The sequence below is a fragment of the Clinocottus analis genome, unplaced genomic scaffold (assembly GCF_023055335.1).
Source record: "Clinocottus analis isolate CAN_PGR_092001 unplaced genomic scaffold, fCliAna1.0.p SCAF_18, whole genome shotgun sequence".
Classification (NCBI taxonomy): domain Eukaryota; kingdom Metazoa; phylum Chordata; class Actinopteri; order Perciformes; family Cottidae; genus Clinocottus; species Clinocottus analis.
Genome location: NW_027175909.1, coordinates 4,725,001 through 4,739,739, shown reverse-complemented (window position 1 = coordinate 4,739,739; position 14,739 = coordinate 4,725,001). Strand labels below are relative to the sequence as shown.

At 47.2% G+C, this 14,739-nt stretch overlaps 1 protein-coding gene across 1 annotated transcript in view; it reads right to left on the bottom strand.

Moving 5' to 3' along the window:
• The window catches only part of adarb2 (adenosine deaminase RNA specific B2 (inactive)), a 155,749-nt gene that overhangs the window by 70,167 nt on the left and 70,843 nt on the right, over positions 1–14,739 (bottom strand). The gene's annotated exons all lie outside the window — the stretch shown is intronic.

Sequence of the window (14,739 nt, the reverse complement as noted above, 5' to 3'; positions counted from 1 at the left end):
CGTCTGCAACCCTGACATGAATGGTTGTGTAAATATCCGGGTCCACACTCGAGGTTTCTCAGCCTGCCTTTCTTTCTTCACAATGCAGAATTGGGGGGGGGGGGGAAAGATAAAAGAAGTTGATGAATGCAATCTGACAGCTCATAATATCCGCTTTCCCATTCTATGCTCTGCGTTTACTGTGATTCTAAGTCAATTAAAGAACTGCTTGATGTTGATGCGTTCAGACTTGGAAATTAAGCACCAGTCTGCTAGTTACTGAGTTGACGCGTTGGTCTTCGCGTCCGCCTTCACACCAGCAGTCTACAGGCCGTGGAGCTTCACCGGGATGATTGCCGCTGCTACTTGCAGCGAGGAAGCGAGTATTGTGGACTCAGCTTTGGATAAACAGACACTTTTGAGGATATATTTTTATCCAAGATGCAACAAAAGGAAAGAAGACTGGAAGGGGGACAGGACGAGAGGGGCTTTTGAGTGAAATGTAAATGGAGCGGCGCTCGCACAGAAATCTATTTTTCAGGGAGGGGGAAAAAAAAACACTTATCTGTCGACAAGCACTTTCTTTGGCTACTTAAGAATGACATTAATATTGCAGGGGAGGACGACTCTGTGGTAATACGGGCTGCAAAGGGACTCGAAATATCAGTCGTACCTTTCGCGTAAATTGAAAGCATTTTCCCTCGGCACACGCGCGTTGGCCCAATCGGGGCCTAAGTAACTTAAAGACATTTGCCAATTTGCCCAAATTCATGTAGAGGAAGCTGGGAAAACTACTTAAGAGGGTAGAGCAGGAAATAATGATTTCCTGTAACTCAATGGACTGATTTTTTTTCAGGGGGGATGAATTGACGCACAACCGAGAGAGACAGTATGTTCTCTGAAAGATTCTTCACTGAAATCCCCAAAAATCACACACACACACACACACACACACACACACACACAGAGTTTTGAGTCACTGAATAATTGTGCATTTGGCCTCCACAGAGAAACCTGTGGCCTCCGCTCGCGTGTTGCATTCAGGAGCACATCACTGCACAGCTGGTTTAGTGTCCAGCTCGTTACACAGATTTAATAAAAAATAAAAAGTTCCTTTGCACGAAATAAAAGTACAAGTGAAGCAGAACTGGAGAGAGTGAGCGAGAGAGAAAACAGAGATAGTATATTTAGTTCTCAATGTAGTCACAATGGCTGAATAATGGAGCGGTAGAAGGTGAACACACACACACACACACTAAAAGGCTTTCGCTGTATCGCTTTGATTCGGTGCCACTGAGATGAAGGTGTGTCGTATCATCGCGAATCGCAATATTTAATGTTCTCCGGCCCCACGTGCTGAAGATCCACGTCTTCCCTGTCACCACGTGTTGAAGCTTTATTTCTCTCTGGCGGATGAGCAATGATATCCATATTGACCTGGAAAAAAATGAGGTCACGGTGCCAGTCAGCAGAAGGTCGAGGATTTACATTTTCAGACTGCGGGGAAAAAATATAGCATTGCAAGACTTTGCAGCTGGCTGTTCCCTTATTCTAAACTGTGCTGCATAATGGCATCACATTATAATACAGTCAATATCAACAAATATGACCTGCAAACTACTTTTTACTTGTGTGGCGTATAACATGTCAGACAGAAGTGAATCTGACCAGTAAAGGGCATCTCTCACTCCTCACTTTCAGGTTTCCTTTGCAGGATTATGGATGTACAAAGTCATCGTGTGGTTGAACTTTTGAAATGAAAAACATTTGCATATCCACGACTTATTTTTTTTTCCCACGAGGGAAATTAATCACAGCATAAATATGCCTTTTTTAACTAGTTTTTCCTGAAACTATTTTGGTTGTTCTGCGTGGTGAAAGCTGAGGGGATCTTTTTAAAGAACATATATGAAAACCTTGTGACTCAGTATCGTGCAGGGATGGAGTGCCGGGTAATCACGCCCAAATTCAGCTGCATCAAAGGAGTCTGTCACTCTTTCACGCCGACAGAAAGCATGAAAGGTTGAACTCACGGCGTTATGGTCGGTGGCGTCGAGCTGAAGTCTTCAGCGGCAATCACACCGCATTTAAACCGAAAAGAAAAAGGAGCTAACGAAGCCAAACATAGCGAGGCCAACGTCACATGGAGGCAAAAGTGACTATTATTCTGAGGGGGGGGGGCATCATGGAGTCTTATCCCAACTACTCCAAAATTCTCTCAAAAACTCCCAGCGGCAGTCTCCCACCACGGCAGCACGGGCTGAATGAATGATGAGTAATCGCGTCGGAGAGTGAGGTCATTATCGAGACGTGGAAGTTTCAATCGGCGCGCCGGAGGCTTCATTTGTGCCGCTTTCACGACTCCCTTTGACTTTGAAGTGTGCGGCACACCTGACTCTTAGCGGGGAGACTGGTGTCTCTGCGAGTTTCCGCTTTCGTCTTTCTCAAGCCGAAGCAGGCTGATCTATTTTGAGAGGGGCCTCCACAATGCTTCCCTGAATGCTGGATGGAAGCAACGCGGGAAGCAAAATAGGAACGCGAGTGCGTTTTTGTGTAGCGGCGTCTTGGCGCGCCAGAGAAGAAGAAGAAGCGGGAAATGTGTGTTTTTCCTACATGTGTGTGTTCGAGAGAGGTTTTTTTTTTTTTTCCCGCATAGAAACAGCAGCATGTCGTTCAATATCTCGAGATTTGTCAAGACGATATTTGAATGAGATGATGAGCACGGCTACCTCCCTACATACCAAGTAAGGCTCCACGGCAAACGTAAAGATACATCATCTTAATAAAAAGGGAGTTTGAAGGTCGGTCTTATTTTGAATGGCGGCCATATTGGAGGTCAGAATGCACAAAAAGACATAAACAGACGCACTTATGTTCGTTATTTTGATGATTTAATGTCTCAAAGATGCCTCCTAGCTTGCGGACCATAGTTGCTGAATAGAAGCTCGAGGTAACTCAAACAACACAAGCTTGCAAGCATATTTTAGTGGATCTACATCTTTAAAAAGGGACAGTACACCCCAAAATCTACACATATTTCCTCTCACCTATACTGCTGTGTATCGCCTAGTTTTGGGAATATCCCACCGAGATGTCTGTTTCAAGCATACGCCTCTCCATCAGTAGCTGCACGCTTACTTCGGTGCAGTGACCGGTTGGCGGGTTTAGTTTGGTAAAAAAAAAATTTTTTAAAAGTGTTACTACGAATGAGAAGCACTACGGGTAAGAGGAAAAAAATATTTGGGTGCACTGTCCCTTTATTACTTTGGAAAGATTCAAAACATTTACTTTCAGTTGTCCTCAGCTACACCCACACTGAATCTACATCTTTCACTTCTCCGGTCCTTACTCATTATTTGCGCACAGCTGAGTCACCGAGGGACCTCCATGACACGAGGCGTGGTTGCTAGGAGATCGGTGATGCAACCCCAAAGCCGCAGTGTTATTATAATTTCCGACAGAGGTGTTTTATAAGTTGGAAGACATCAAACTCCTTCCTGCGTCCTCACTTACATGTCTGCTCTGAATCACTAGTTTAGTTTACTCTGCTCCCAAGTGGAAAGCTGCTATTTCGAGGAGGATACCACACGCTTAGTCATTTTTAAAAGGTGGCGCTTGTTCGTGAACTATAAGAAAGAGCGTCGTGATACCATCCCGGGTGCAATCAGCTGAAAACCGATTCCAAATAAACAAAAACAAAAAATTTTGAAAACACGCTCGTCCCTCAGAGGGAACGTTTAAGTCGACCACGGAGTAAATAATGGAATCAGAGATGTTATCCGCTGTCTGTGTATCTTCTGGTGCGTGACCCAAAACAGACAAGCCCATGAAATGGAACACCAGCTTAGTGTTGCTCGAGTAGACGCAGATGCGTGGAAACAAATGGAGTTTGGCACTGCGACCCAACATCGCCGCGTATGATACAGTGTGTCCTAAATGCTCTCTGACAGTGAAACAAGCCTTTGTCTGTTTGGATCCGTGCAGCGGTACGCACAGCCTGCCCTGTTAGCGTTGCGAGGACTTTGGCTTGGTTTTGAGTTCGGTTGCCTGCGTCCAAAAGGAAAGGGAACCACGTCCTGCGTTGCAGGCGTTCGCAAAACGCCTCCCTCTCCAGCGGCTGTACAAATAATTGTTGAGTGTTTTCTCCTCGTGGTGAAAGCGTAGCGGCAACCTCAGGTTCTGAAAAGGGAAGCCATTACGCGAGCGCCTTTCAGCTTTTATCCTCTCTACTGGCCAGCAGGGGGCGACTAGTCCGGTTGTAAAGAAGTTTATAGGAAATTACTCCATTTCTCTCTTTTTTTATTCCCTCAGTAAACATTGTAAACATGAGTTTGAATCTCAGTCTCTAGATTCAAGTCTTCTTCAACACAGCAGGATGTTAATTTAGTAAATTATCGTCCATTTAGAGTCAAACAGACCATAAAGGTTGCTTTAGGGCGGGAACACCTTGTGATTGACAGGTCGCTGCTGCTACACCACATATGGGCACTTCCATTCACTGGTTGCAAAAGAACCAAAATGGCGACGGACACAATTTAAAGTGTTAAAGTGGCGGTCCACAAACCAATGGGATGTGTCACCACTATAACGTCCACTTTGTAACCAGTCGTCGGGCTGTCGTAGGAGCTGTACCGCGTAGTCAAAGGGATGCGAGGGTGGTGTATTTGTTATCCTTATTGGATTTGTGGAAGTTCACACTGCCGCAATGCGAGCGAGTTAAGCTCTCAAGTGAGAGCTACGGCTGTCGTTTTCAGCCAGCAAAACTGGATGGCCACCGGCTCGTACTTTGAAGGCTGCTTTTGTCGTGCGGGAACAAAAAGCAACGGGGGGGGGGGGGGGGGGGGGAATGGGAGGAAGGGGGGAGGGAGGGTCTCTCGCCGCGGCCCGCGTAGTGTACGAACGGTATTTTGAAGCAGCGCATGTAAACGATTTCATGAACTGGCTGCAGGCTGCACTCCCTGTTGCGTGCTGAGGAATAAACGGAAAAGGTAATAATAAGGATAATGGATAATGTCAGATTTTCTTAATGAGGACCGCTTAGTCGACGCGTCCTTGTTACCGCTGCCTTTTGCTCCGTGTTCTTGCCTCCCGCCCTCCCTCCACCACCACCTCCCCCCTCTGCATGCTGCTGTAAGCCTCTCCACCTGGCTGCCTGTCGCCCTGCCTGTCAGAATGACTATCTACCTATCAATCTGTGAGTGTGTCCGCCTGCGTGTGGTGATAAGGAGCCGTGGGTGTCTGTAGCCCTGACACCAGCTGATTTATGCCGGCCTCTTTCCCTTTAGGGGGCCCGATTTCTGAGAAAATCCCCAACGAATCATGCTGACTTTGTGTGAGTGTGTGTGTGTGTGAGTGTGTGTGAGTGTCTGGCTGTTTGTAGCGCGTGTGTGCGTGCGTGCGTGCGTGTGTGTGTGTGTGTGTGCCAGGATCGTCTGTCAAAACAAAGATGACAGGGAGCTGTAACTCTTTTATTGCCATATTTCGACATCCTGTACATCACTCACACCTGATTTAATATTTGAATTGCATTTTCAGAAACAACGCAAAGGGAAGGTTTTCATTTAGAGAAACACGGGCGAGCCGCCGCGTGGGTGGAATCAATACGCAATAAGAGAGTAGAAGCGCAATGTGTCGCTAACTCAACTTACAGGTTGATGAAATTCATGTGGGAAACAGCCTGAAATGCGTTTCTCAGTGTGTGTCTTTCATATTTTATGTCAGCCAATCAATTGAGATGAAGCTCGCTAAGCTTTGCTCATCTGATACAAATCAAGAAAACTATCAATATCAACCCCCAACTTTAACAACTCAAACAAGCCCAAAAATAACATTAAAAATATAAAAATAATCAAGAAGCGTACAGTTTTCACGACTGTAAGGACTTTGTGATTTTGGGATATCGACATTTTATTGACTCGACTGCAGGGTTTTCGGTTTCGTTGCCCACAATCCCACGACTGAAGATAAATCAGGTCTTTTGCTGTCGTTTCCTGGTGCGCGGCGGCGCTGGAGGAGAGTCGGCGACGGTCGCGCTGCTTTGCATGAAAGCTTCCCGAGTGAGAACAGCTGAGTGGCAGCTGACGTACAACGTAAGGGTCCGATCGGGCTCAATATCGCCGACAGCGACACGATAACCAACGTGCTTACGGGCCCCGTTACCGGTCGCCTGAGGTCAGACGGGGACGTCCTCCGTGCGTTTGAATGAAGACGGCCCCGAGTCGCCTGTCAGCTCCAACAAGGCTCCGAGTCGTTGTTGGCGGGCCGGGCGTATCCGCCGGTGCGCGCCCCATCTGGTCTCAACCGGATCGGCTCACCCGTTCACAAAAAATAACGCGCTCCGCCCTCTGAACATGACCGGCCATTACGGGTCAAGGCCACTGCTCCAGCTCCAGCTCGGTGGACTCGCGGCTCTGTAGCCATCCGCCGCCGATCACAAAGCGACTGTTATCCGTCTGCTCTCAGAGGAATCCAGAGCACTCAGGCCTCCAGATTGACTTGGATCAAGTGTGCTAACAGGCCGGGGAAGATGGGTGGCGTTCAGACGCCGGGTTGTTCAACACTCAATGATATTTATCCGCACTTCATCCGTTTTCTTTTTCCACTTCTGTCCGCGTCTTCCCAGGCGAGCGACCGGGAGGACGGAGGAACGACACCGTCCCGGCTTCAGGCGGCACTCCGGTTGATAAAATGTATATTCAAGACAACCGGAGCCTGTTTGGCGAGATAATTAAATTCTCAAAGGATGCGGGGAGACGCAACACGTAAATTAATTTGAGCTGCAGCAACAGACAGGATTTATGCCGCTTTGGCGGGAGCATTCACTTCCAGAACAAATAAATGGGATGTTTTTTGAAATTAATTACTGTTCCAGTGCGCCATTAAAGAGTATCAGTTATCAGGATGACTTTGAAACACACACTTGGCTCTTTTGATGTGTTAATGACGACAAAGTCAATCCTCCATCCCTGCCGTGGAGGAGTTAGAAAGAGAAGAGGAGACGGAAATAGAATGAGAAAAGAGCAAAGAGCATGAATGAGTAAAAAGAGGACTGAGAGAAAGGAAAAGACATGCGGGGGAATAAATCGCAGAGTTACAGTTCAAACTCATGAAATAATGTCTATTCTATATCAAACCCGTTAATATGAAGGTTACGGCCTTCATGGTTCAGACACTAAAGCGTTCCTGTTCTTATTCCCCATTCAGCATCTCCGAGAAGGGTTCAAGTGGAGGTTCACACGGTGCCCAAGGCTCGCTCAGGCTACCGTAGCAAACTACAAGCTTCATTCACTTCAAATGTAGGCCAGAACCACAGCAGATATGACTGACTGTGGCTCAGTCTCTCCTCTGTTGTAATGCAGGGCCGGATTTAACAGTCCGGCTGTTAATCCGTGTCAAGGAAGGCAGAAAAGGCTCATTTGACATGGGCTAACTTCCCTCTGTAATTACAAAACCTCATTAAGTTCATTAAGTCATTCCTTGTGTTGGGGGATTTGTTTTACACGCCAGCAGACTCAGGCCACCGCTGGCAGGATGTGGGCTAACCGAGGCTGCAGGACGCCGTGGGAAGCATTTGGGATGACATAAAAAAAATAAAAAAAAGAGCACAAGCAACTTTTAAACGATAAAAAGCATCACAAATGTTTGGGAAAACCTTAAAAATGAGAGGCCTTGGCTGCTGCTATTGGTCTAAAATCACATCAGCACCATTCTGATGGGGAAGGATATCATTGTGACACATTCCTGAGAGGCCCTTTGTTTTTCTATTTATCAGAGGCCTTGAGCACACAGGGCGGGGGTGGAAGAGGTGGAGGGGAGCCTGTGCGGCCTTGGAAAGCGTCACGGTAACGGATGACTAGACGCTGCCGCCAGAGGCCCTCTGTTTTTTTTTTGTTTTCATTTTTTCCCCCTCAGTTTTGGCTCCTGAACCCAATGATTCCAATTTGGGTGTCAGTGAGAGCAGCGATTCATCATTGGCTGGATTACTTAGTGGGCCGAGAGCAGTGGGCTATTCATCTCCGTAGCTGCCGCCACCCGGCCAGAGAGACGCCGGCGCTGCCGCAGAACCCAGACCCGGGGAACAAACGACAGAACGTGCAGCAGGTCCACCCTCTGCCACAGATGGAGCAGCTTAACGTGATTTGTCATTTGAAACGCAGAATCGGCACATCGTTCAAATTACCAGACAGAATATGGGTTGATCTCTGGGGTCAAAGGTTACGACATTTTGGGCGACTACGCTGACTCGCTTTTTAAGGTGGAGGTTGAAAAGAGAGGAGTCCAACCACTCCGGTTAGCTTAGCTTAGCACAACGACTGGAAGCAGGGGGAAGCAGCTAGCTTGGCCTTTTCTGATGACAAAGTCAACCAACACGTCTCACGTTCATCCATTAAACCCAAAAACTGAATAAAAGCAACAAAGAAAACGCCAACACACTGTTTTACTGGTGGTTCTGTGAGCTTGTGTGTGTGAGCGGCTAGCTCTGTACAAAACTATGCAGGTAAACGTCACTCAGCGCGCGCACACACACACACACACACACACACACACACACACACACACTCACGAACACCCCCCTGCCCGGCCTAAACACCGCCGTGTGCCGATAAGACAGACACACCACTTGCTTCCCCGCAGGTGAAAAACAAGGTAGACATCCTCACACTGCGCCTCACACAGCGTGCTGCATTTACAACACACCTCTCAGTGGCATCAACATAAATCTGCAGTATGTACTCGTCCGGGATCCGCATGATTTAATGCCCTGCAATGAATATCACAGCCTCTATTCATTTTTTTGGGGGGTGGGGGGGCAACAATAGAAGAAAACGCGCAGGGGGATTAAAAGGGTTATTTCAGAATGGTAAATGGGGCACCTCGAGGTAAAATAGAACATTCCTCTGTCTTGCGGTGGCACACTTTTACTCTGGTAAGAGCAAACAAAGAAGCAAAGGGCACATATTCTTTGAGCCATGCCAAGGGAGCGCAAGTGTGTGTACATGTGCCTCCATACAAAACAAACAACCCGCCCCCCCCCCAAAAAAACAACCCAATCTTGTTGTGTTCCTTTTATTTTGTCCTTGACACCGTCTCCATGGAGGTCCAAAAGCACAAAAGTGTTTCCTCTGACTTCATTTAGCTCCACTTTCACCGCCGGCCACACGCCGGACAACAAAAGCGGTCTACATGTCATTTGTACTCAGCGGCGCCTGAGCACACTCGCGCGCACGCACGCCGCCACCAGCGCGCCCATCCAGCCCGTGAGCCGAGCGCTCCATAAGCTGTGTGACAACTGAGGGGGTTTAAAGGGGGGGGGGGGGGGGGACTTCAGAGTCATGCTCAGCCGTCTGAAATGCCACAGCTAAATTATCAGCTATCGCCGAGGACGGAGAGACACAGCGAGAGAGAGACACGGGCTGGAGGAAAAGGAGAGATTCCATCTGGAGTCCGCTTATTCTTGTGAGTCGCATCAAAAGGAAAAAAGTAATTAAGTCGTCTGAGGATGTTATTGGAAACGAGAATTCTATCAGTGGGGCTGAGGGCTTGTGATGCCTGCAGCTTATCCAGCCTCTCTGCGTGTGTGCGTGTGTGTGTGCGTGTGTGTGTGTGTGTGTGTGTGTGTGTTTCTGTGACTGACACGCCGCGGCGCAGCAGAAGATGAGACCTCTGTTGTGCATTTGTAACAGGCGCAGCCAGCCGCTCCTCATTAACCTTTGGGGAGATAAGCCTGTTTTAAGTCCATGTTTGAACAGCCTGTGTGAAGTATCTCCCACTGATATGTGGCTAGCCACCCACCCAAACCGCACCCCCCTCCCCCCGTTCACAGACACACACACACATTCAATATTCCTCTTCCCTCACCTCGGCCAGATTACCAGAATTAAATTTCAATTTTAATCACAGGCCCGCAAATCTCCATAAATCTAGCACCTGAGCCACCCTTAATTACGGAACAAGCATTCTGGGGCGGCGCGCTGCCGTGCCCCGCTAACAAGGTTAAAAGGTGCAAAGTGTGTGTAATGGGAAGCAGAGGAACTCACTGAGCAAATTGTTAACACCATGTTAGCTACTCCACTTCTTTGTCTCTTTGCCCGTGTTCTCGTCCTATTTTTCCCAGCTAGCGAAAGACACGGAGCACCTTGTTAGAGGCGCTAGGCTAGAAGTAATGTAATTTAGCTAAGTGGTGAATGCGCTGGGTGCCAGATGTGTGTTGCGCGGTGGATTGGTGCATGCAGCAGCGATGGAGCCAAAGCTGTTACATGATCCGCTGCTCGCTGGACGGCTGCACACACACCGATAATTGGCAAAGAGGTGGAGTCTGTTTCCTGAAGGGAAGTCTTTTTTTTCTTTTTTTGTCAATATACACTGCCTAAAAGTAACTTATTTTTTTATATACTGTACACACCTATATATATATATATATATATATATATATATATATATATGCATCTTTATATACATATCTATATATATATATCTATATATATATATATATATATATATATATATATATATATATATATATATATATATATATATATATATCTATATATATATCTATATATCTATATCTATATATATCTATATCTATATCTATATATATATATATATATATATATGTGTTTTTGAAACAACCAATTAATGCACATTTAGTAATTACCTCTCTCTGTATTGGTTTTCATTGATAGCGGCACGGTCCGCCACGCCCATACGGCTCAAAAGCCACGCCCACACTGCTTTATAATTGTCTACCATTTTTACCGGAAACTATTTCCATCTGAAGCACACTTATTGCTTTGATGATTTAGGATTAGTAGGCATGGATTTAGCGTGACGGCACTAGAAAATGTGCATCGGTACAACAGCCCGGTGCATATTTGTCCTCTGGAGATGCTGAATGCAGGAAGGGACCTCCAGATGTACGGCGTGACTCTGGAGACCGGACGCGTTTCCTCCTATCGAGGGAACGATCAGAGCCCACGCCGTCGCAGGGCGAGTCTGAGAAACCAGCGAATCCCACATACGCTTGAGTCTTTTGTTTCACAGTTTGTAAGCCGCGGGCTGAGAATTAAAGCGGGACAATGTAATGCAGTCCGTAATACAATTATGCGTGAGAGGACTGCATGTAGGACTTGTGAAAAGGTTTTTTTGTGACAGGATTTCATGAGTGCTAAAAAAGCGACTTTAATTAAGCAGTGGTGCATAATAGGAGTCTTTGAGCTTTCTACTGTGTGAAATTGTATGCCAATTAGATAATCATCTGTGGAAACGTCGGACATGAAAGACAACTCCACGATAACGGTATGATAATACACAAATACAGCTTCACGGTAATTATGCGTGTCATTCATTTTGTGGAAAGTCTGCACGATTATTGTATTATCGTGGCACGAAATACTCCCTTTGCCCGCGCGTTTTACTTTTTTTTTGGCAAGAAAGTATACAAATGGCTATCAAATTTGCTTTTCTGTTTACTGTGTTGTTAATATGTCCCTCCTCGTCTTACAAAATATATAATTAAAGCATTGGAAGCTGTGAGAAAGAGACTCATTTGCACAAGTTTCCTCCAGACAGCTGGCCGGCTAACGCTGCATAGCCGCCTTGTTTTGTTTTCACGTTGGCTTGATTTTGATCACTGGTCTGCTCAGCCTTCCAGATGTCCTGCCCACATGTGTGTCTGCCATTTTGCAATGCAGAGACCAGAGTCACCGAAAAACAGGCCCGCGCTCCGTTTCACGATCCAGATGAAGCGTCTGTCCGTCTGTCTGTCTGTCTGGAAAGCAGCTTCTTCTTTTTGGTTTTCCCCTCGGGACCTTTCATTTTCTTTTACACATATGCACGCGGAATAATCAATATGATTCCAGCAGCAGGGAGCATTGGGTGTGCTCACGTGCGTGTGTGTGTGCGTGTGCGTGTGCGTGTGTGTCAGATAGCAGTGGGGGAAGCAGCTGTCGCCCCCCCCCCCCTCCTGTCCCCTGACACTGATTTAACATATGGCTAACCTTTTGGAGATAGCGCCCGCTGTTTACTTTCCTGCTCTGCACTGATAACATCCCAAATCATTACCCAAAACCTGTGTCGCACAAAAGCCTTTTAGAAACGGGCCGGGGCGCAATGAATTGGTGCCACGCTCGTGTTCAAGAGAGGGAAACAAAAAGATGGCGACAGTTTTCTTCCATCTGCTCGGAAACCCGGAGAAAAGCAGCTTGGTTTTGTTTTGGTCATCAGGGAGAAATGAAGCTTCTCCAAAAGGGTCAGACAGAAGGTCTGAGTACCGTATCTTTAAACCGATTAGTTCCCATCTTAACTAGACTAGCGCTCGTCGGCCTCCGCCAGCCAGTCATGTTGCATTATGATATCACGCACATCGGTTTCTTCGACTAGACATTAGTGTTAGATCACCACGACCGGCACGTGTGTTGACAAAAATCAAATCCTAATTGATCGTTTGAGCAAAATGTGAAGAAATTCCCTCGAGGGGTTCCTGAGACATCGCGCTAACCCGAACCCGAACCAAACCCTGGACCGCACGGGAGATTGGAAAACAGGAGGACTGACCGCGTTGAAACGTTTCAGCGGCCGCTGTGAGAAGCTGCGGGTTCTTTCACGGCGAAACTGTTCGGGTCAGTTCCGACGGATGCTGCCGAGCTCGATCGGTCCGACCAATAAATCCACCCGCTCACTGTAGACGGCAAAAAACTTTATATATTCAGACCGTTTAGACACATTCAAAAGGTAGAGCAGGGGTTTGAAAGGTGTGTAGTGCTCCCTGCATGTTGGCAGCATCCCATCAGAGAGAGTGAAACATGGCAACCAATGAGATCCCATTCAAACATTACGGTGAGCAGAATTATTTTAGCTCAAGCTGCGAGTCATAAAAACTGAATAAAGTATCATTCTCTGGAGTTTATCTCCCCCGCCATTAAATACCTAGTTTCCCACAGTTTGTCTATGTAACCTTGTTAAAGTGAGTCGTTGTTTGTCGAGGAGAAGCTCCGCTGGAGCAACACACGTCGCTGATGCCGAGGGACTCCTGCCTCTCTGCATCCTAACAACATTAAATGAATGGTCCACTTAGAATTAATGACTTCCTCACTGTGGACAAATTTGATTGTGTTAGGCTAACGACCAATCCGCAGCCAGAACCGGGGCCGTCGTTTGAGTAGCGCTGCGATTGGTTCTGCTGCTGTTTGAGACCTTTATTGATGGTGCCCCCACGCACACACACACACACACACACACACACACCTTGAAATCAACACCTTCCCTCTGTTTCACTGTCAAGCAGGGGCAGCGAATCGCACGGCTCCCCAGACAATATTATCTCATAGGCGCAGACAAATTACCTCTTTGTTTTAAGGACATGAGTATTTCTCAAAAAGAAGAAGAAGAAAAAAAGGAAGGAAAAAAAAAACCCACATTATGAAAATCCCTCCATAAATAGGAAAAAAGAAAGCACTCAAAGGGAAGCTAAAGTGGCACTTATGGATACTGTTAGCGTTTCGCTCAGGCCAAAGAAATTCTCCTATTAAATGGGTCTCTCTCTGTATGTGTGTGTGTGTGTGTGTGTGTGTGTGTGTGTCTCTCGCCGCAGAACAGATCAAATGAAGGTTACGCTGTCCTCTCTCATGGCCTACATCCTGATGCCAGAGCTAATTGCATAATTTGTTTCAGAATTAACAGCTAATAGCGGTCTCTTCTCTTCCAGGCTCCTGCCCCCCCCCCCCCCCTCTTCCATCTACTCACTTTCTGTGGGTTTTATTTTATTCATTCTTCCACCTCTCATCCCATTATGCCTGCATATGCAGAGGCTTTTGACAATATAGTAACATCAAAAACACAACAAGTCCATTACAATCAGACCCAGGGAGGCAGTCTGGTGATGAATTATATGCCAACTCCCTCGCTCGTTGAATCTAATAAAGCATTGTTGAAATCGACAATGGCTACGTCTCGCAGCGTCGACTGTTCGTCACAGAAACAAGAAAACTGCTCACTTTGATTTGGGTTTTGGTTCCTGAGCTGCGTCAGAACCAACACATTGCACTCGCCCATCGACGGCCGCTACGATCCGCCGGCGTTTCCCCGCGAACGAGGCCACCTCAGACGCTCGCGTGGGGAAGCCGAGAGAGACGGACGAGCCGAGAGAGAGACGGTGGCCACTATAAGTCAATGCCCCCTCGCACCAGGCAATAACCTCCTCTCCTCTCCGTGTAATAACCAGCCGGTATTTCAAACTAAAGCAAACAAACAGCGAGGGGAGCGAGGGAGGAGGAGGCAGAGAGAGAGAGAGAGAGAGAGAGAGAGAGAGAGAGAGAGAGAGAGAGAGAGAGAGCGAGCTACCGCGAAGCACACAGACTCCGGATTCAATCAATACCGAGATCCAGCTGTCAATCATTGGCTATATTAACCTGCAGTCGGATGGGTGTGAATGTTTCGCCGGTTTATCCGCCGCTGACATTCCACATCAGCGACCGTGGCGACCGTGACGTCCATCTCGCGGCGTGGAAAGGAGGGCGCCGCAGAAGTAAAGGAGGAACGTGGGATTGGGGCGTGTGTCCAGGGACAAATGTTTCCCCGTGAAGTTGTCTCAATCAATACGTTATGAGAGGAGCGTTGTTTAGCTGATTCCAGCGCGTGTGTGTGTGTGCGTGTGTGTGTGTGTGTGTATTTTGTATGAAAACAACCCGCTGCAAAGCCACAGCGCGACCTCTTCACATTCTTTTCAAATTAAAAAGGTCACTTTGGCCTGAAACACGAGGC